General features: G+C 42.2%; 2 long non-coding RNA genes across 2 annotated transcripts; one reads left to right on the top strand and one right to left on the bottom strand.

The window, feature by feature from the left end:
• Window positions 1–2,312: 2,312 nt before the first annotated feature.
• On the bottom strand, window positions 2,313–7,469 carry LOC138750037 (uncharacterized). The gene is made up of 3 exons (XR_011349030.1): window positions 7,357–7,469; window positions 5,592–5,779; window positions 2,313–2,400 (listed from the first exon to the last, which is right to left on the bottom strand). It is a non-coding gene; the product is annotated as an uncharacterized lncRNA (long non-coding RNA).
• A 622-nt stretch (window positions 7,470–8,091) lies between these two features.
• LOC138749629 (uncharacterized) lies at window positions 8,092–11,370 on the top strand. The gene is made up of 2 exons (XR_011348785.1): window positions 8,092–8,173; window positions 10,695–11,370. It is a non-coding gene; the product is annotated as an uncharacterized lncRNA (long non-coding RNA).
• The last annotated feature ends 9,960 nt before the right edge of the window (window positions 11,371–21,330 follow it).

Here is a 21,330-nt window from a genome sequence, read left to right as displayed (position 1 = left end):
AACATCTCTGTGTGAAAAAGATGCACCTCAGATCCTTTTAAACCCATCTCATTTCACCTGAAATCTCATTTTAGACTAGTCTACCCTGAGAAAAAAGTTTATAACTTGACCTTAGCGAGGCCCACGATTTTATACACCTCACCAAGGTCATCCTTCGGCCTCCCATGCTCCAGGGAGAAAAGTCCCAGCCTACCGAGCCTCTTCTTATAGGTCAGGCCCTCCAGTCCTGGCAACGTCCCTGTGAATTTTCCCTGCCCATTGACATCACTTTGTTATACCATGCTACTCGACCAGTAGGCAGCGTGGTTTGCTTAGCAGTCAGTGCAACACTTTCACAATGCCAGCAATCGGGACCCGGGGTTCGAATCCCACGCTGAGTCTGTATTCTCCCCGTGCCTGCGTGGGTTTACTCCCACCGTTCACAACGTACCAGGGGTTGTAGGTCAATTGGGTGTAATTGGGCAGTACAGGCTCGTGGGCCAAAATGCCGTATGTCTAAATCTAAATAAAATCTAAATTATCATCTGCATTCTTGAGAAGGAGTAGAACATTCCCACTCTTTGCTTTTTGTCTCTTACTGCCAACCCCATTGCTCTGACACTGTTGGCCAACTTCCAGTGTGAGAAGACCTTCTGGAAATCCAAATGCACCTCATCCATTGGATCACTCTTATTAATTCCAAATAATTATAACTTCAAAGAATTCCATTAGATCAGTCAAACATAATTTTACTTTTATAAATTTGTCAAGGACATTGCAAATTCCCAAATTTTTCCTACCACTGAGTCTAGGTGAACAGTTCAATAGTTCTCTACTTTCTCTCTTAAATGGTGGGATCATTGTTTAGTTGCTTTTAGTGCACAGGAACCATTTCAGAATTTATGGAATTTTGAAAGATTACACAAACTAAGGTGACAGTCCTTGTAAATTGCAAGATTAAGTGATTGAAGTTTTTTACGATCACATTGTGTCAACAAAGTAATTATTACCAAGGAGTGTAGCCTGAATGATTAAGGCCAAACCTTGCAGGCATATTGAGAAATGCTCCAATAGGCCACCAGCAGCATAAATTTTGGACTTTCGCTGGAGGAGGTGTAAACATGGGGGAGATGAATAAGAACAGAGAAACCACTGCATCTGCTGGAAATCAAAAATATAAGAGTAGTGTGTATAGCAGGAGGAAGGAGACATGGTGGTGCAAGGTCACAAGATCACTGATTGGACATCTGGGGAGGGAGGTATCAATGTGACAAATTCGAGATGTACTGTGAACTGACCCTGAGCCCTAAACAGATAAGGATATTCTGCTACGAACCAATATCCTAATGATTACAGAACTTGGTGCTTGAAGGGTTAAAGTGATTTTGGAACAGAGTCAGCAAGAATTTGAAAAACTTAAGGAAACAAGTGCATGTGTGGAAAAGGAGTTGACATGGCCATGCAATATTAAAACAATGTAGGGAGTTCATGCAAAAAAAAAAGTATGAAAATATGTCTTGCAGAATGAACATGAGGATCAATTCCAGAGAATAACTATTACAGAATATCACGAGTCAGGTATTTGGAGAAAAACTCAAGTCGAACCCCAGTTAGGTTCACTGTATAAAATTCAAATACAAGTAGTGAGTTATGGAAGTTCAGAAACGAACTAGAATTGTGCAACCAAAGAGTTAATGAGGTGAAACACGAACGCCTGCAGATGCTGTGATTGTAGTAAAAAACAAACAGAAATGCTGGAGCAACTCAGCTGCTCTCTCAGCATCCACAGCAGGTAAAGATACATAACCGATGTTTCAGGCTCGAGTCCTTCCTCAGGGTATAAACAAAGAACAGGAAGGTATCAGGATAAAGACTGAAGGCTGGCAGGCGGAGGAGTCCAGACAAACAAGAGTTGTTAATAGGATATGATAAGAGGAGAGGTGAGATTTGATTTGGCTCTGTGAAAGGAAACAGAGGGAAAGGGAGAGAGAGAGAGAGAGAGAGAGAGAGACGGTGCTGGGGGAAAGGTGACAGGGGAAGAGGGTGGGTGGTGGGTGTTTAATGGAAACTGGAGAAGATGACATTAATGCCATCTGGTGATTAAATTTAGTACATCTTGTTTGAAACTTCACAGTGAATCTTTGCATTGTCTGAACTCATCATATTCAATAAAGTACAGTTATTGGCAAAGATATTGTATGGTGTGTTTTGTCAGGTGCTGAGTATAATCTGTCAGCAAGAGAATGCTGGAATGCTCAGCAGGTCAGGTGGCATCTGTGGAGTGAGAAAAACTGAATGAAATGATTTCTGAACTGGCCTTTACCTTCCTCCTTGAACCGAGGTCCAACAAGTTCTTCTCCATCTCCTGGCTCAGCTCATTCTACCTCTTGGTAGTGTCTTCTCAAATATGTTTTCTTCTTCCTGCGGGCAAATCAGAATGACCGCTTATTGGCAGTGCAAAAAACTGCACTCAATGTACACATGTAAGTAAATAAAGAAATGTAAACAAACTGAATATGCAATACAGAGAGGGGAAAAAAAAAAATAAAATGCAAAAGCAAGAGACCCTAAATAAGTCCCTGATTGAGTTTGTCATTGAGGAGTCTGTCTGATGGTGGAAATGTAGCACTGTTTTGAACTTTGTAAGCCATGCCTTGCGACACCTGTACCTCTTTCCTAATGGCAGCAGTGAGAACAGAGACGATTGCTACTGCTCTCTGATAGCAGCATTCCCTGTAGTTGTTCTCAATGGCGGGGAGTGTTTTGCCTGTGATTCCCTGGGCTGTGTCCACTACCTTTCCCAGGGCTTTACGCTCAGGAGTGTTGTTATTCCCCAGACGAGACTGCGAAGCGTGGTGGAAAAAATTTGCCAGGGTTTCTGGTGTCGCACCCAAACTCCGCCAACTCCTGAGGAGACAAGTGCAGTCAAAAGTGAATAATCCCTGTGATATAATATCAGCTTTCCTTTGCTGGTTAGCGAGGATTTGACACCAACTTGACCATTCTTCAGAGGAGATGAGTTTGGCAAAAAAGATAGACAATAAGAGAAATTCCTAGTCTTTTAGTACAGCACAGCACAGTGTTTGGACTCTTTGGGCACAATGTTGTGTCGACCTATATAAACCTACTCCTGACCTTTTGCTTCCTTGCAACTCATAGCCCTCCATATTGTTAAGCTTCACTCAATCACTGTTCATACCATTTGATATAAAGAAATAAAAGCAGGTACTGGATACACCAAAAGCTATGAGACCTGATAACATTCCATTGATGGATTTGCATCTGCAATCAATCTGATCTGGTACAACTACAACCACTTGGCGCTCAACCCATAGCCTGGAGAACTGTCCACGTAAGTCCTGGCTGCAGAAACCACAGCAAATGCAGTTCGACCATTCACCCAATGTTCAATCAACAGCAATGATAACCTTGAACTCAATGTCACCAAAACCAAGGAGCTGATTGTTGACTTCAGGAACGGAAAACCAGAGGGGCACGATCCAGTGATCATTGGGAGATCAGAGAGGGGAAGCAAATTTAAGTTCTTGGGGGGGGGGAGGATCTTTCCTGGACCCAACACACTAATGGCATCGTGAAGAAAGCACGTCAGCGCCTCTACTTCTTCAGGAGTTTGCGAAAGTTTGGTATATCGGAAACCCTGGTAAATTTCCAGATTGTGCAGAAGCCTGTTAAACATGGTAAGGCACAATTACGATAATGCAGGGCATCGTAAAAGCAGCGGTACAGCAAGTATAATCAGCATAATGGACGGAATGGAGCCAGAAAAACTGGGAGAATGAGTGACGTTATTGCAGGAAGCAGTTTGGGAAGGTGTCGTCAAGATAGGTGTGATAAGTTGTGAGCTTGCAACGATAGTTCACCTATCCCATGAGATCTAAGTCTAAAAGGCAGGAAGCTAAAGGGAAGAATGATCATGGGAGAAATTGCGTGGAAGTTGTCAGCAATGAATACACTCTTGAAAGAGGCAATGAATGGGCCTGAGTAAGACAGAATCAAGAACTGTTCCATGTATCCCATGGATATGGATGAGCTTCCAGACCCAGTGTTGTATGTGATGCCATGTATGTACTCTGTCAATAAATCTGAAATCTGGCTGCACCAACTTTAACACCAATAAGTTAATCCAAGTTTCAAGATTAATGTTACCGCTGTGAACTGTTGGATTCAATTTATTGTGATGTGATCATTTTCTACCTAGCTCCAATGTTCACGCTCCACAGCATGGGAAGATACCAAAAGAAATAAAAAATAAATGCTTGAAAGAACAAATGGCACTGATGAATATTGCAGCTCCATGTCGCTTGGTTATTGTTAACAGGGTGAGCAGTGCCACAGGGAGAATGGAAAAAAATTGTTTGCATGTTCAGTCATTTCTCCACCAGCTCCTTCATGTGGCTGAAGATGTCTTGGTTCATTTCAGTTTAGAGAGTGAAGAAGTGTCCCAGAGGATTTCTCAATCTATTTAGATGCGAGAAATGTCCAGCTACCTGAACAGACATCACTGAAGCCAGCGGGCACCTTCCTCTGTCCAATATATCAGCATCGTCTGCATTCCAATTCTAATCACAGCTGGTTCAGTCACTCAACATTTACAACATGACAAATTGCCTTTATATAATACCCTTTATAGACTATAATGGACTAACCTGTTTCACAGGAAGAATTATTGCAGTCATGTTACATAGAAAGTTTTATGTTTGTCCTGGAGAACCTGTGACCTCTTGTAAATTAAGGAATGCGCAGAAAAGGGGAACAGAATGTAGATTCTCCAGGACAAACATAAAGCTTTCAATGTTTAATTTAACCACCATGGACCTGTATACATTGTTCTTTTCCAGGAAGGTGGAGGAAATACTTCTCTCTTCTAAAAGCTTGCTCCATCCTGTCATTTTGTTCGGATGCCTGTCGACATTTTTTCATTCCTTGATGAGGGGCTCAAGCCCGAAATGCTGGTAAATTTATAAAGGACACTGCTTGACCTGCTGAGTTTCTCCAGCGTGGTGTTTTTACTTCAGCCATCGTGACTGCAGTCTTCCGTGTTTTACTCGATCCAGCCAGTTTTAATCTCTGCTCTGGCAAGATGTGGGAAAAGCCCAGCACCATATGGACCAATAAAAAGTTATCCCCAGAGTTTTTCCCTCTCCCCCCACCAATCCCACCCAACACTGTCCACAAAGCTTTTAATCCGTTAAAAATAAATAACCATCTCTGGAACCCGAGAGGGAATCTGGTTGCAATTTATTCAGAGGGATTGGATAACATCGTAAGCCATGAGAATGTTGTTTGAGCTGTGTCAATGGAATCTACAGTTTAAATTATAGCCTTCCATGAACTTTCTGTGATCCATAATTCTTTTAATAATATATATTATAAGCCTCGATACAGTGAAGCCTCACCAGTGACAAGTAGATCTGGAATTGCAATGACTTGAAAAGTGATTAAACAGTCATCATAGTGAAATAAAATGGCTATGTGTTCAGAATATATAGGTGTTTAGAGTCTGTGGTATATATTTAACTGGAATAAGGCAGTGGATTCAGTGCATTTATAGCCCGTTATTCCATTGACGGAAAAAATTTACATTCTCTTACGTCCACATCTCTGCAGTTTTCATGTCCATCAAAGCATGAAGCAGTTTCTTGGATCAGCTCCACGTAGGACACTGTAAAGGGTTTCTGTGTTTAACAATTAAGATGGACAACTTGGCACAATTTGTTTTCCGCCCTTGCTCATTCTTGTTGTCGTACTTCAATATACTCCTGCACTGTAGTGCCATGTCCTGTACAAAGAGAAAATTAAATTATTCACATTCTTCTAAAAGTCATTGCAGTAATGCAGAGTTAATTAACTGCTTTCATATCAAATTTCTCCACCCTTCAATCTTAATTATTTTGTCAAATGGTCACTTATCTCAAGGCTGCTTGTGAATCTCGCCATGCACAGTTTGGCTGCTGCCTTGTCCCATCTCAATGGCCCCACTCTGTGGAAAACAGGCCTTCTTCTCCAGTCACTCCTCAAAACTGAAGCGCTCCATCTCAAGGCAATATCCTGGTGAATCTCCACCTATGCCACCCACCCCCCGCCCCGCCAGTGCAATCAGCGATTGTGACTGCTTGCGGTCCTCAAGATGAGGACTGACCAATGCCCCAACCATGCACCACCTCTCTTAGCACTTACCAATGGAGAAAATGCAGCACGTGCCCTTTTACCTCCACCCTCCCCACCATTCCCAAACACTCCCTCCCCTTGGAAGTCTTTTTGCAATTGACTATTCTTTATTCACTGATTTTTGACATTACAGTGGCCATATGGCAATTGGTTAATTTCTCTGATTAATAATGTAGTCTGCAAGCCTGATTCAGAATTTCCGATAGTCTGTATCTTTAGTTTGCCATCCCATTCCCATTCTGACTTCTCAGACTGTTCTGTTGAAGCCGAATAGGATAACACTTTGTCCTTCAATTGGGCAATTTTACAGACTTCCTCATCACTGATTTCATCCATTTCAGCCTGGAGGATCAGGAAATCGTGGGACAGCTCTGTATTGAAGGGCATTCAGGCCAACAACTCTGTGGCTGATCTTTCACAGGATTACCCAGTTAGTCCTCGTTCCTGTTCCTTCGCCATATCCCTGAGATTGTTTCTGTAATTGGCCACTATTGAATCTGTATCCGCCATCTTACCTGGCCATTGACAGCTTAAAAATGTTTCACTTCCTATCACCTCCAGTTCTTTAGTCAATTATCTACAATTATTGACCCTACAGCTACAAGGCAATTCCATTATATCCCATACATGCTTAAGATATGCATCACCTACCCTTTGACTGCTTCCCTTCCCACCAAATACAGATTGACCGAACACTTTGTGAAGCATGTGTTCACGTCCCATTGGCAAGCCTGAGCTTCCAGCTGGCTGCCACCTTAATTCTCCTTCCGACTTCCAATTTGACCCGATTGCCCACTGCTACGAAGAGGTCCAACACGGGTTTGAGGAACAACAATTCATCTTCCGGCTGGGCACGTGCCAGCATTCTGGACTCAATATCAGGCTCACCAACTTTGGGTAGATCACCCTTTCTCTGACCGTGCGGCAGGCTATTTCTGACAGTTACCCACCTGTATTGTTCGGCTTGGTTCTTCTCTCACTGGTCTTGCCCATCGCCCGGCTTTCAGCAATTGATAATGCAGATAAAGAAGCATAATCTGCTTCTAACTGCTGCATTAAATCATTTGGTCTCACTCTATCAGAAATCATTCCACCCACTCCTCCTCCACCTTCTGTGTAACTGAGAATTAATTTATCTTCTCTCTTTCGGAGTTTCAAAGTTTTTTCTTTCCTTGGGTACAGGCTCACCTGTTAATTCTCTGATAGCAAATCTTTTCCTCATCACTGGCCTCAGGAGAATGGTACCTGCTTCTTTATCATTTACTTCATCCTGGATCCATTGTTTCAAATCAATTCCTTGGAGAGCTCTTCAAAATGCACACAAAATAATAGTAGATTTGAGTTAATGTTTCACTTAGACATATGCTTTTTTAATTTCTTTGCGCTATGTTCTTAAAGCCCTGGATTCCCTTTAATTTATTAGCAACCTTAATAACATGTCAGGTTACCTTCAAAGATGTCTTTACGTGCACCCCTGAACTTGCTACAATTGCCTTTCATATTAATGCTAACCTACACTTTATTTCTTCTCCCTTTTGTTCTTTATCCACCCTCTCATCGTCTGCTTCTGAACTGCATTACATTGGCAATGATTTCCATTTCTACCAGGTTATCACTCTAAAATTTTGTCGTTTTTTTCTTCTCCACTGGGCTTTAGGTCAGCTTTCACTTTCGACAGTCAGTAGCAAGATCAAGTAGAGGGTTCATGAGAAAGAGCTTTATTTGCCCAAATTGCAGTTCAAGAGCAGGGAGGTTCAAGGAAGGAGATGCAGTTTGCCAAAGACTGTCAAAAGGAAGCATGATATAAGATGTAGTTAGTGCTGGGTGGTCAAATTGGGAGCACAGCTGGCCAAGAAGATATACTCAGCTGACAAGGAGATATAGTTAGAAGGTCAGTGCTTCTGAAGATTTTGTAGTGAAGCTCAAAAGTCTGTGGATGCTGAGAATCTGGTCAAAACACGCAGAACTGCTGGAGGTACAACCAGTCTCGCAGCGTCCGTAGGAGGTAAAGATACTGTATATTGCTGATGTTTCAGGTCTGAGCCCTTTTTCAAAGTGTAAGCAAAAAGCAGGCAGGCACCTTAATTAAAGACGAGAGAGAAAGGGGAAGGATGGAAGTGGGAGGAGAACGGACCAACTGCCAAAAGGTGTTAATTGGGTGTGATAAACGGAAAGATGAGAATTGATTTTGGGTCTGTGAAAGGAGGAGGGAAAAGGGAAGAGAGAGAGAGAGAGAGAGAGAGAGAAAACTAGAGGGGGAAGAAAAAGTAGTGGGGTGGGTGGGATAACAGAAAACAGAGAAGTCGATGTTAATGCCATCCCATTCGAGAGTGCCCAGATGGAAGATGAGGTGTTCCTCCTCCAATTTGTGGGTCTTCTCAGTCTGGCAGTGCATGAGACCATGGACAGACATGTTAGCAAGGGAATGGGACTTTGTCTCTGCCAGTAGAATTTTGAATAACCAAGCAATTGTACAAAGGTTCTGATGCAAATCATTTATGTTACCATCTGTTACAATTTGTCCAGTAATGATTATTCTTCTGCGAGAGAGAAAGAAAATTAAGCTAGCATGTCTGTACTTTGATAAATAGGACATTGTTATCTGGTGGTAAGTGAATTAAAGGCAGGAAAATGATGATCTGTTCCTGGTAATGTCCTACTGATTGATTAAGCGCTGTAGCTGTCCTTTAATAAGGTTTTTAAGAGACCAAGATTCTACTGCATGAAAGGTCACCCATAGTTACAAGATGCTTCAAAGGTAATTAGTGTGCTTTGCTTTTTATCTGAGATATAGACCTCTTAACTTCTCACTGAAAAGGCCATATGGAAATGCAATAGAAAAATGAGCAAGTCTGAAAAATGTAATTTAATTATGTGTTTGCTTTCTTGTTAGAGGAGTTTTTCATTTTATGAATTCTGGGAACAATTATGGGCAAGGGTTTTTTTTAAATTACATTCCTTAGACTGTTAAAATATGTGTACTCAAAAATAATTATGCAACATTCATTGAAATATTTAAAAGTGTAGAAATATTGATCTTTGGTAAATGAACATAATTTAAAATGCTTCACAAAGAATTGAAATAAATGACACTGCACCATCATATGGGCTAACTGCACAAATGAATGAGTAATCATGGCTCTCCAGAAGAGTAATCTTTTTGAAATTCATGGTGGTGCACAACTAATAACTCTGGTAATCAGCTTCCAGCTCCATTTGGAGGACACGGCACAGTGGATTATTTTAACTCAGATGGGAAACCACTATTCTTGGACAGTACACCTTTAAGTGTAGTTGATGCAAGGTTCGGGGGGAAGGTTGCATATTATAGTTTGGTTAATTACAAGTTTTTGCATCAGTGATATTTAACCCCTGAAAAATTGAAAAAATATGGATTTAGTTCATCAGACTTGTGTTTTCGATGTGGTGAACACACAGGTACTTTTTTTCATTCAGTATGGGAATGTACAAAAGTCAGACCTTTTTGGGGAAAATTATTAATTTTTTGCGAGATTTATTCAAGATAGATCTATATGTTGAGCCATGGGTATGTTTATTGGGGTATATGAATACATTAACGACAGTTTTGCGATTGGAGAAACCTCAAATTGCATTTATGCGTTTAGGGCTGGTAGTAGCCAGAAAATATACAGCTGTCACTTGGGAAAACGATGTTTAACTGAGTGTACAAAGATGGCATAACGAAATTCAATCGTGTATTGACCTGGAAAAGATAACTTACAATTTGCGGAACAATTATTCTTTGTTTGTTAAAATGTGGAGTCTGTATTTTGAGTGTATGGGTTTGAAGTTAAGTAAAGATTTTTTTTTAAATGATGTAAAAAGATGACACACCACACAGCAACCTGTCAAAACCTGATATCTGTGATTTTTTTGGGGAATAAAGCTCTGGGGGGGGTTGTTAGGGGTGGATTAGTTGGGAGGGGGAGGAGGTGGGGGAGGAGGTGGGGGAGGAGGTGGGGTAGGAGGGGGCATTAAAAAATATGAGTATATTGTATATGTTTATTTTGTAAAATTCTTAAATAAAATTTTCAAAAAAAAAGGTTGCATATTGAGGAAAACATCCAGAGAGAAAGGGGCAGTTACAGGTGTGGGACTTAGCGAGTTCGCCCCTTTGGCACATCAAGTCTGTGCTATCGTGCACCCATTTTTGCTAATCCTATACTTTTGTTTTCCCATTTTGTTCATGACATTGGAGTAGAGGGAGCAAGTAATTAACCTGAGGTTCCATGACCCAACACAAATAGCCATGTAAGCGACCCAGGACATAATGAATTGAACACACTTTAGGACGGGGGGGGGAATGGTGGGTGCGATATTCATATTTGAGATCTCACTTTGATCTTCTCACTTGCTGTTTGGTAAAGCATATATCTGCTTAGCTCTGAATGTTCGAGGATGGATTGAGCTTGAGTGAGGATGGTGGAAGTTTTTTTATGTAAACTTTATTCACAAGAAATACTTCGCCCACTTTTCCTTCCTGTCTGTGTTCATTTTTACAACAGGTTTCTAAAGATCCCCCGGCTGTTGTCAGGAATCACCTATCACCAATGTGATGTCCTTGTTCAATATGAACAAAAAAGAGTTAAACAACAAACTGGGGTTGCAATGAAATGCTCAAAAGTGCTGGAGAGGGTTGATGTTGACGCTATCAAGAAGAAGGCCCGCCAGTGGATATTCGGTACATCACCAAAATCTCTTAAAAACTTCTACAGGTGTACCATGGAGAGCATTCTGGCTGATGGTATCACTGCCTGGTACGCAAATCTCAGGACATGAATAAACTCCAGAGGGTTGTTAACTCGGCCTGCGACATCAAAGGCACCAGACTCCACTCCCTTGAGGACATCGACATGAGGCAGTGTCTTAAAAAAAAAAGCAGCCTCTATCCTCAGAGACCCCCTGCCACCCAGGACGTGCCCTCTTCACTCTGCTACCATCGGGAAAAAGGCACAGGAGCCTAAAGACGAGCACTCAATGGCACAAGGACAGCTTCTTCCCTACTGCCATCAGATTCCTGTATAATTCATGAACCGATGATACATCTCGTGCACATTTTAAAAATATATATTATTGTTGTAAGATGGTTCACAATATGAATGTTTGCCCTATGATGTTGCCACAAAATGCTGAATTTCGTGACTTGTTCGTGACAATAAATCCTGATTCTGATTCTGAGAAGTTTAGTAGGTCACACAGTTTCTATAGGAAGTGTCAAGGTGTGAGCAGAAAGCAGGCAGGTACTTGAAGAAAAAGGAGGGGATGAGGTCATTTCAGTGTTATTTGTTTAAGGTTTTTCCTGCAAGAAAACTCCTGCAGTGATTCTAAAACAATAAACAGAAATGCCATTTTAATGCATTTCAATCCTACTGTGCAATATATTATATTCAAATTTTGACCAAATAGAAACCTTTCATATTTTTTTCGAAAGGCAGCTGCCTAATAGTGTACAACTATCATTTATCTTTATTGCGAATAGTTTAGACTGATTTAAGGAAATTACTTTCTATACCTACATCGAACTCCATCTTCAGTATTATGCATTACACTTAATTTTTTGATGAGCTTGTTAAGCAGAAGTGAACAGTTTCCTTTTCAGTCGCTGTCCTGAAGTGAAAACAACTCATTACACTCAATGTGAATACAGCACAGTGAACACAAATTCAGCAACTGAAGTCCAAACACTTTGGCTTTTGACCAATGAATGTTACATTTCTCCACAGTAAGGAATTCTAAGACTCATCACATCCTGCTTATTGATTACGAGAAACAATGTGCTATCCATAAACCAACTAAGGAGCAATGAAAATCCAATTACTTGTTGCCAGAAGAAGTATTGCTAATTATACAACCAAAGTGGAAAGTTACTGATCTACAGCTGAGTGGTTACACCTAAAAACAGATCCCTCCGGAACATACATAATCTGAAATAAAAACAGCAAGTCCTGGAAATACTCGACAGGTCAAGTATAAGAGAGAGAAAGAGAATTAATATTTCTAGCGTTTTGCCGGGAAGATCAGAGATATTTCCAAAATACTCTCTATTTCTTATTTTTTTAAATTTGTTGTTTGTTTCATTATCCCTACATTTTTATCAATCCACCTTGATTCTGCCATTTACCTGTACATTTGGGGAAATTTACTGTTACCGATTAACTTGCTAACCCCCTGCATGTCTTTGAGATATGGGAGGAAAGTCTTGTGGTCAGAGGGAAAACTCCATATAGGTCGCTCCAGAGGTCAGGACTGAACTTGGGTCACTGGAGCTGTGCGATTCCTGTGCCACCCAAGCATTCCAAGATTCTTGGAAGGTGGAAATCTATTGAGCTGTGGTGAATGCGACATTTGGTACACTTGCCTTCTTCGTTCAGGGCATTGAGCACAGGAGCAGGTAATATCTGTCCTGAACCTTGGTGAAACTGAACTTGGAGTATTGCGTGCAATTAGGGTCTCCCAGCTGCAGGAAAGATATTGTTTATCTCAAAAGGGGGCAGATAAGATTCACAAAAATGTTGCCAGGACTGGGAGGCTTGATCTTTAAAGAAAAGCTGAATAGGATGGGATCTTCCTGAGGCTAATAAAATGACGAGCATAGACAAAATGGTTGTGGGTTTTTACCCAGGATAGGGGAATTTAAGAGCGGTCAAACATTTGAGGTGGCTGAGGTAAGATTTAAAAGGTAACTGAGAGGCAGGCTATTCACAGCAAGGGTGAAGGAACTGCTGGACAAAGTGGTAGAAGCGGGGACAATTCCAGAAGGTACAAGGATATGTATGATTTGGTGGGATATGAGCTGAAGCTGGAAAAAGAGGACTAATTTAATCTGCATGGAGTATTTTCCACGCTGAAAACGGAACCAGAGAATGGAGTGTCTCAATAGGAATATTTGTTTAGATTTATGACAAAGTTCAAAGTTCAGATTTATTATCACAGTACATACATGATATCACAAACAACCCTGAGATTCTTTTTCCTGCCAGGCAGATAGTCTCATGCTTCACCTGTGAGCAACAGTGTGGAATTAGGAATTTAAATGCAGGCACATCTAACTTCCCACTGCTCCCCAAGGTTTAGCACTGCCCCTCAGTTTTATGCCAGTATTAACAGGCACACGCTGTGTGATCTATTCATTTGATGACTTATTAATTGATGTTAACATGTTACAAAAGAATGTTTTAAGTAAAAGGCATTACTGTACTTCAAAAATATTTTAATGTCTTCACCCTCTTCTAAATGTGTTTGAGCAAAGGAGACAAAAGAGGACAGGGAGGATCTCAGATCCAATGTCACTAGGATTCAAAAGGGACTTGAAGTGAGGGTTCACATTCAAACATAATGGTAGATGGGTGGAAATTGAGGGAAGAGATAATTTTTCAATGATTAATGCACTATCGCCCAGTAGCACGCATCTACTGCGATGAAATGTCATAGCCAGAATTATCTTGTACCGAAGTAAAGATCTGGACGCACTGCAATTTGCTGACCCTCACGATTGCTCCGCAGCAGATGCAGTATCTCTGGCTCTCCATTCAGCTCTGGATCACCTACCCGACACAACAACACATATATCAGGCTACTCTTCATTGTCTGCAGCTCAATGTTCAACTCCATCCTAACCTTAGTGCTGTTCTAACAAGTTCTAAAGCCTGGGCCTCTGCACCCCCTTCTGCAACTGGATCCTTTACTTCCTCGTTAGAAGTCCACAGTCTGTATGGATTGAAAACAACATCTCGTTCTCACTGACAATCAACACAGGTCCACCTCAGGGATGTGTGCTTAGCCCACTGTCTACACCCATGACTGTGTGGTTAGGTCCAATTTAAATCTCATCTTCAAGTTTGCCGATAACAAGACAGTGTTGGCAATGAGGAAGCGTACAGGAAAGAGGTAGACCAATGAGTTGAGTGGTGTAACACCAATGTTGCACCCATTGTTAGCAAAACGAAGGAGCTGATTGTGGATTTCAGGGAGAGGGAAATCAGCAGGACATTTGCTCATTGAGGGGTCAACAGTGGAAAGGGTTAAGGTCTTCAAATTCCTGGAAGTTGTAGCAGGTTGCACTGATCCGCAAGTGAACTGGGTCAGGGCAGTGCAGGCTCACGCGGGGGAGGGGGTGCAAAGTTTCATGGGGACCATGGTGATAAGCTCTCGGAGAGTTCCAGAAGAGAAAAATCAGTTGGTTGGTTCGGCTCACTCACAGCTTTCGTGCAGTTTTTCTTTCACTTGCTGCACGGCCCACCGACCAGAGTGCCAAGATTTCTGAAGACTTGTGCTGGGGACACCATGTCGATGGTTCATGAGGAGATTTTGTTAAGTCAGCTAAGACTCTTGCAAATTTCTACAGGTGGACCATGCTGTTTGGTTGCATCTCTGTCTGGTATGGAGGTGCCTCACAACAGCTTTACATTGCTTCACAATGTTGCATACAAACAAGACTGACATACATGAAATGATGTGATCAACGTATATTTGTAGAATGTTTTATCTATTCTGGAATTGTGCGCAGAATTCTGAGCAATGGGTCTGTGTAATCCAAAGTAACACAAAAAAAAACATTTATACAATATTCATTCCTCCCTGCTGTTTAGTATTGTTTAGGTCTGTTTCAGGCACTCAAAGTAATGAAACTCCTATTGAGCTCTCTAAATGAATACTTCCCCATAATTTCTGGCAGAGAAGGAGGTGCTGAACCTCTGGCAGCCTAAATAAATGATGGCAGCCCTGGGCTCGGTTTCAACCCCGGAGCAAGTTCAGCAGGCAGGATGTGATTTCTTTGGCATGAGGTCTGAGCCATTTTGAAGGTTGGACTTCATTAAGAGTTCACCGGAAAGCTGTGATCACTGTGTACAAGGCTGCTCTGTGGAGATGAGGTGAAAGTAATGAGCTGGCGGTGAGGCAATGATGAGCAGGGAACAGCAGCTGACAGGCGGTGAGCCAGGGCATTGAAACCTTCACAGGAAAGAACGTTATATTTCCCTGAGCATTCTTCATCTATCCCTTTATTTATGACTGGACTGTGCAGACTACACCTGGTGCCAGTGCACAGATGATACACAGTGTTCAGTGATACCAAAAGAGCAATGGCACCCATCTACTTGATATGACCTCTGTTTTCATGCTGAAAGTGGTGTGTGGCTTGGGGAGGACAAATGTTTGTTCTGTCTATTTGTAGATCCCAAAGAAAGTGGTAGATTCTTACTGAGAATGGGAGTGTGGTGGCAATAGGTTCAGTGATATTTTCAAAGAGTAACATCCTTCCTCCTGACAAATGTCCTCATCTATTGTTGGGACAAGGCTGCCTGTATACCTCTTTAAAACCTTCATTTATCTTGTCGCAACAGCGACTGCACTTCCTCAAACTGAAGCGGGGTAAGCCACCGGCCACCATTACATCAACCGTCTACAGGAGCTTAAGCTTCCTGGCTAGCTGCATCAGAGTGTGGTACGGTTCCTCATGAGAGATAGATCACAGGTCAACTATATATCCATACATCTGGCAGAGAGGAGAGGATAACTAGAGTATCCCCTCCCCCCCCCCCCCACCGACCCCGTCGATGTGATCATTGTCGAAAAGAGCATGCAAAATCATCGAGGACCCCTTCAACCCTGTTCACGGCATCTTTCAGTTGCTCCTGTCAGGAAAGAGATACAGGAGTATCAGAGCAAGCTCCACCAGGCTTAGAAACCGCTTCTTCCCACGGGCAGTGAGGATGTTGAACGGCCAAAGGAGCTGCTCACACTCACCGTCCGAGACTCTCAAATTCACAAAGCAATATTTATTTATTTGTAGATCTAAATACTTATCCTGCATGTGTATTGTTTGTCTGCATGTGTGTTATGTCCGGTTGTGTGACTGCATGTTTTGCACCAAGGATGCAGTTTTGTTGGGTTGTACTTGACCAATCGGATGACAATAAATGTGACTTGACGTGACCTCTTCCCACTTCCGTCAGGCAGAAAATACATGAGAGAATTCTGAAGATCTTCTCATTACAGTCCTGAATAAATGAAGTGCCCCTGATTTTGGAATCATGATTCCCCAGCCCAGGAAAAACACCCATGTGTGTGTGTGTGTGTGTGTGTGTGTGTGTGTGTGTGTGTGTGTGTGTGTGTGTGTGTGTGTGTGTGTGTGGGTGGGTGTGGGTGGGTGGGTGGGCTGATGCGTGTTGTGTGTGTTTGTGTGAACGAAGAAATACAGAGAGAAACAAAGTATCAGTACAAGAGAAAAGGAAGGGACCAAGTTCATCTTTAATGCTGGTCATCCGCTGCAGTCAGCATTACGAGCTTTAACTTTGCAACATCATTTATGACTGAAATAAAACACCTTGGATTTTCCAGTCACGGCAACTTAAACTGTGGAATACATTACTCTTGTTCCATGTAAACAATACATGGAATATTAGAATAAATTAATAATAGAGAGCCCTGCCATCTGTCAAAATATTAAATGCATTGCCTTTTTTACCTTTTTCACTGGTGTGACTTACTGCTTTGCTGGCTATAGAGTAATTGTTTTTGCTCTTGACAGTACATTAAATGAAATCGGGGAGGCAAACAATGGAAATGACATTGGCAACATGGATGGGTCAAACGGGTCCTGTTATTTCCCATCTGTCACCCTCGTTCCATTGGCATGGATTATTCCACAATGCACAAGTGGTTCCTGCTTTTGCTACAACTCGTCTCCTTGCTCCACTGCGCCATCCCCCACCTCTCCCCCGTTTCCCCCCCCCCACCCCCTCCATCAGAAGCCACAAGGGAGAGGGGCTTGGCTGATGCCCTTCAAATTTCTCTGGAAAACAAGTGCATTGTCATTCACCATCTCAAGAACTTGGCAACAACATCAGCTTTTTATTGACCAGAGCACTTTCAAAGTAATTACGGCATCCAGAGATGGCTCACAAGAGCAAATCGTCGACCAATCGCGATCAGGTGCTGGTCTGGGAAAATAAGCCCGATATCAATGATTCTATGACTACGCATGGTTCAATGACCATGGAACCTGGTCAGTTTATTTTTCCCAGATGGATTATGGTGAGAAGCCATTAATTAAAGGCTGATTCCCTCTAATACTTTTAAATTCCAGAGACTGCAGGCCCAGAGCCATCAAGTGCTCCTCATGCATTAACCCTTTCAGCCTCTGGATCATTCTAATAGACCCTCTCTGGCAGATCCTTCTTCAGAAATTCAGGCTGACAATCCTACAAATCGGGTCTGACCAATGCCTTATAAAACCTCGGCATTAAATCTTTTACATTCTTGACCTCTAAAAATTAATGCTAACTTTGTAATTGCCTTCCTTACTACTGACTCATCCTGCAAGAGGGGGCGGAGGGGGCCAGGGCAGATGTGCGGCTAATGGAAGCGCCAAGTTGATGGTGGTAGAGGGATAGCCACATTGTTTGAAGAAGGAGGACATCTCTGATGATCAGACATAGAAGTCCTTGTCCTGGGAGATGGAAGAATTGAGAGAATGGAATGGAATGGAACATTTACAGGGGACAGGCTGGGAAGAGGTATAGTCGAAGTAGCTGTGGGAGTTAGTGGGTTTGTGGAAGATGTCTGTTGAGAGTTTATCTTGTGAGATGGAGATGGAAAGATCAATGAAAAGGAGAGTGTTGCTAGAAATGGACCAAGTGAATTTGAGGTCGGGGTGGAAGATGGCAGCAAAACTGATGAAGTCAATGAAGTCATCTTGGGTGCATGAGGCAGCACCAAAATAGTCGTCAATGTAGTGGAGGAAGAGTTGAGGTGCCTTGCCTGTGTGGGCTTGTAGCATGGATTGCTCCACGTAGCCATCAAAAAGACAGGCAAAGCTGGGGCCCATGTCTACCTTTTTGACCTGGAGAAAGTGGGATGAGTAAAAGGAGGATGAGGACGAGTTCTGCCACCAGAAGGAGGGTGGTGGAAGCGAAGTCATTGGGTGTATTGAAGGCAGACATTGAAAGGTATTTGATGTCGGGGCATCAAGGGTTATGGGCAGAAAACCAGGGAGTGGGGCTGATCGGGAGGCTGGATCAGCTCATGATTAGAATGGCGGAGCAGACGCGATAGGGTGATGGGCCTACTTCTGCTCCAATATCTTGTGATCTCGAGAGGCCTGAGGCAGAAGCTGGTGAGTGATAGGTGGGTCCAGGTGAGGAAAGGTGATGGACAGATGGGAGCAAATGAGGGATGTAAGTTTGGAGATAGTGACAGGGTGACAAGGAGATGTGGAGACAACAACAGGCTTCAGATTGTACAATCTGATAAGAAAGACTAAATAAAAAGTATAGGATGAATATTAGGAAGCCTTACAGCTGTAATCATTAATGATTAAATTTTAAATGCAATCTGCAGATGCGATTCAAGCATTTTATTTTTTTTAACTTTTTACTTTGCTGTGAATAATCCACCAAGTACGGGTATTTTCTCGACAAAGAACAGTAAGATTTATTTGTTGCCTGGAGCTAGTCATTTTAAGTGGAAAACCAATCAAATGCAAGTCAAGGGAGCATACAGCAAGCAGAGCTACGCTTCAACTCAGAGGGACTGTCGCACACTCAAGGAAATAATTATAAATAGAAAAAGATTTGCAATATCCCATGATAAATGTTCTGGCTTCATTTTAGCACATTAATTGAGACTGGTCCACATTTTCCTTTCTTCTATTAAACAGAATAATCTCCACACAAGCCTTTATCCTTGAGATACTGTGGCTCCATTCCGTTTGCACTGCCGACTCCTGGTTGGTTACTATCAGATTGTAATAGTTGCAGAGTGATGAAACAGCAGAGTGTCTCAAGCCTGCCTTTTTTTTTGTTCAGTGAATAAATAGAATATTTGTTCCCTTATGTCACAACTTGGATCTGCCACGATTTCACATCCTGCTGGAAGAGAGCCCAACACCTTTTACTGGAATCGTTTAGTCTGGAGACTTGAACAAAGAAACCAACAAAAAAAAATTACAACCTCATGAAAAGAGCATCTGTGGAACATTGTATACTGAAGTACACTTGTGTCCATGGAGGAAGCTCAGTAATACAGTAGGTCTGCGCATATTGTTACATTATATCTGTTAACTCTGCACCAACACATGAACATTAACATGGTCTGTTTCTCACTTTGATACATGGAACTACATCTTTGTGTTTTTGCAAATGCTAGCCAGCTTTTTATCATGATCCTTGAGTGAGTCATCTGATTCATCATTAATTGAGTAGAGTGTCCATTCAATGGCAATCAAAAAGCCACTTCAGTTGTGAGCTACTGCATCACACACACACACACACACACACACACACACACACACACACACACACACACACACACACACACACACACACACACACACACACACACACACACACACTCACTGTGAATAACTTGCATTGAGAAAGAAACTAAGACACCTGAGTAGGATTGTAATGCCAACATTGAGAGGATTGAACCGGCAATCTCCTGGATCCAATACACTAATGTAATCATGAAGAAAACACGTCGAGGCCTCTACCTCCTCAGGAGTTTTTGGAAGTTTGGTATCACATTGGAAACCATGGCAAACTTCTACAGATGTGCAGTGGAACGTGTGCTGGCTGGCTGCATCATGGAATGGTATGGGGGCACGAATACCTCTGAGTGGAAAGCCCTGCAGGAGGTAGTGGACATACCCCAGGACATCACAGAGGCAAATCCCTTTCCAATGCAGGTCCTCCCCTCAGCCTCTCGCTCTCCATGGAGAAAGAAATATTCAAGCCTATCCCGGCTTCTGAGACTGAGGAAGATATGCCAGTAGGTCTTTCAAAAGGAGGAAAGGTGCTCAAAAGGGCAGTGTGTGTGAGGGAAGTGCAGGCAGAGGTCCCACGAAGCTAAGCAAAAGAAAGAAAAACAAGGGGTAATATGAAAAGAAGGTTCATGAGTTTGTGGTAGGTAATCTAATAGAAGCAGGAAAAAGAATAATTAATTCTAGCCATACTGGGAAGGGATTTCAGTGGTTCTGAGAAGATAGAAGTCTAATATAGGCAATGCTGTGGAGAGAGAGGAAAGCTGAGTTTGTCATGGAAATAATGTGAGTTATGAATCAAACACAACACTGAAACTGTACTTTGCTTGTGCCCAGCCTCTCACTCTGCTTGAGGCTAGTCTGATTTTAAATTTAGACATGCAGACCGGTAACAGGCCCTTTCAGTCCAATTACACCCCATTGTCCTACAACCCCTAATACATTTGGAACAGTGGGAGGAGACTGGAGCACTCGTGGAAAACCCACACAGACATAGAGAGAACATACAAACTCCTTACAGGGAGTGCGGGATTCAAACCCCAGTCGCTGGTGCTGTAACGGAATTGTGCTACCCACTACACACACTGTGCCACTTTGTAATTATCAAGTGATTTGGAATTGGGTCGGCTTTATTTGAAAAGATCGTCATCCTTGCCTTGCTTTGTGGGTTTAAGTTATTTTAACTGCACCCCCTTTTCTTAGCTGAAATCTCAACCCAAATTCTCTTTGCAAATTCATCAATGATTGCAATTTCACCGAGTTGGCTTGCTTCTATCCATGAAGGCACCAGTAAAAGCATCTGCATCACCTAGCGATCAACCTTTTGTCATTTGGCTTGCAAAAAAAAAATTAGGCACAATTTGGAACAAATGGTGCCTTAAAGTTCTTGTTAAAGTTTACATTTAGACATACAGCACTGTAACAGGCCAATTCGGCCCTATGAGTCCGTGCCGCCCAATTTATACCCCATTAAACTACATCCTGGTATGTTTTTGAAGGGTGGGTGGAAACCGGAGCCCCCGGGGAGAATGCACAATCTCCGCACAGGCAGCAAGGGATTCGAACCCCGCTTCCAAACACTGGTGCTGTAATGGCGTTGCACTAACCGCTACGCCAACCGTGGCGCCTTAAAAAGCGGAGTAAAACATTAATTGCCAACATAGATTCAGAGGTTCATTTCTCTGAATGGTTTTGATGTAAGAGGACAAAACGATTAAAACATATGAGCATGACTGGGCTAATTAGTCTGACAATCATTCAATGAGACCAGTGATAATCTTTACTTTATTTGTCACATTTTTTCAAATATTTGTGGATAAAAAATATATGCGAGCCAAATTTAAAATTAACCACCAATTGTTATTCATAATTGTACAAAC

The sequence above is a fragment of the Narcine bancroftii genome, chromosome 14, assembly GCF_036971445.1.
Source record: "Narcine bancroftii isolate sNarBan1 chromosome 14, sNarBan1.hap1, whole genome shotgun sequence".
NCBI lineage: Eukaryota > Metazoa > Chordata > Chondrichthyes > Torpediniformes > Narcinidae > Narcine > Narcine bancroftii.
Note: the sequence above shows the minus strand (reverse complement) of the source record. Positions and strands in the feature narration are given on the sequence as shown.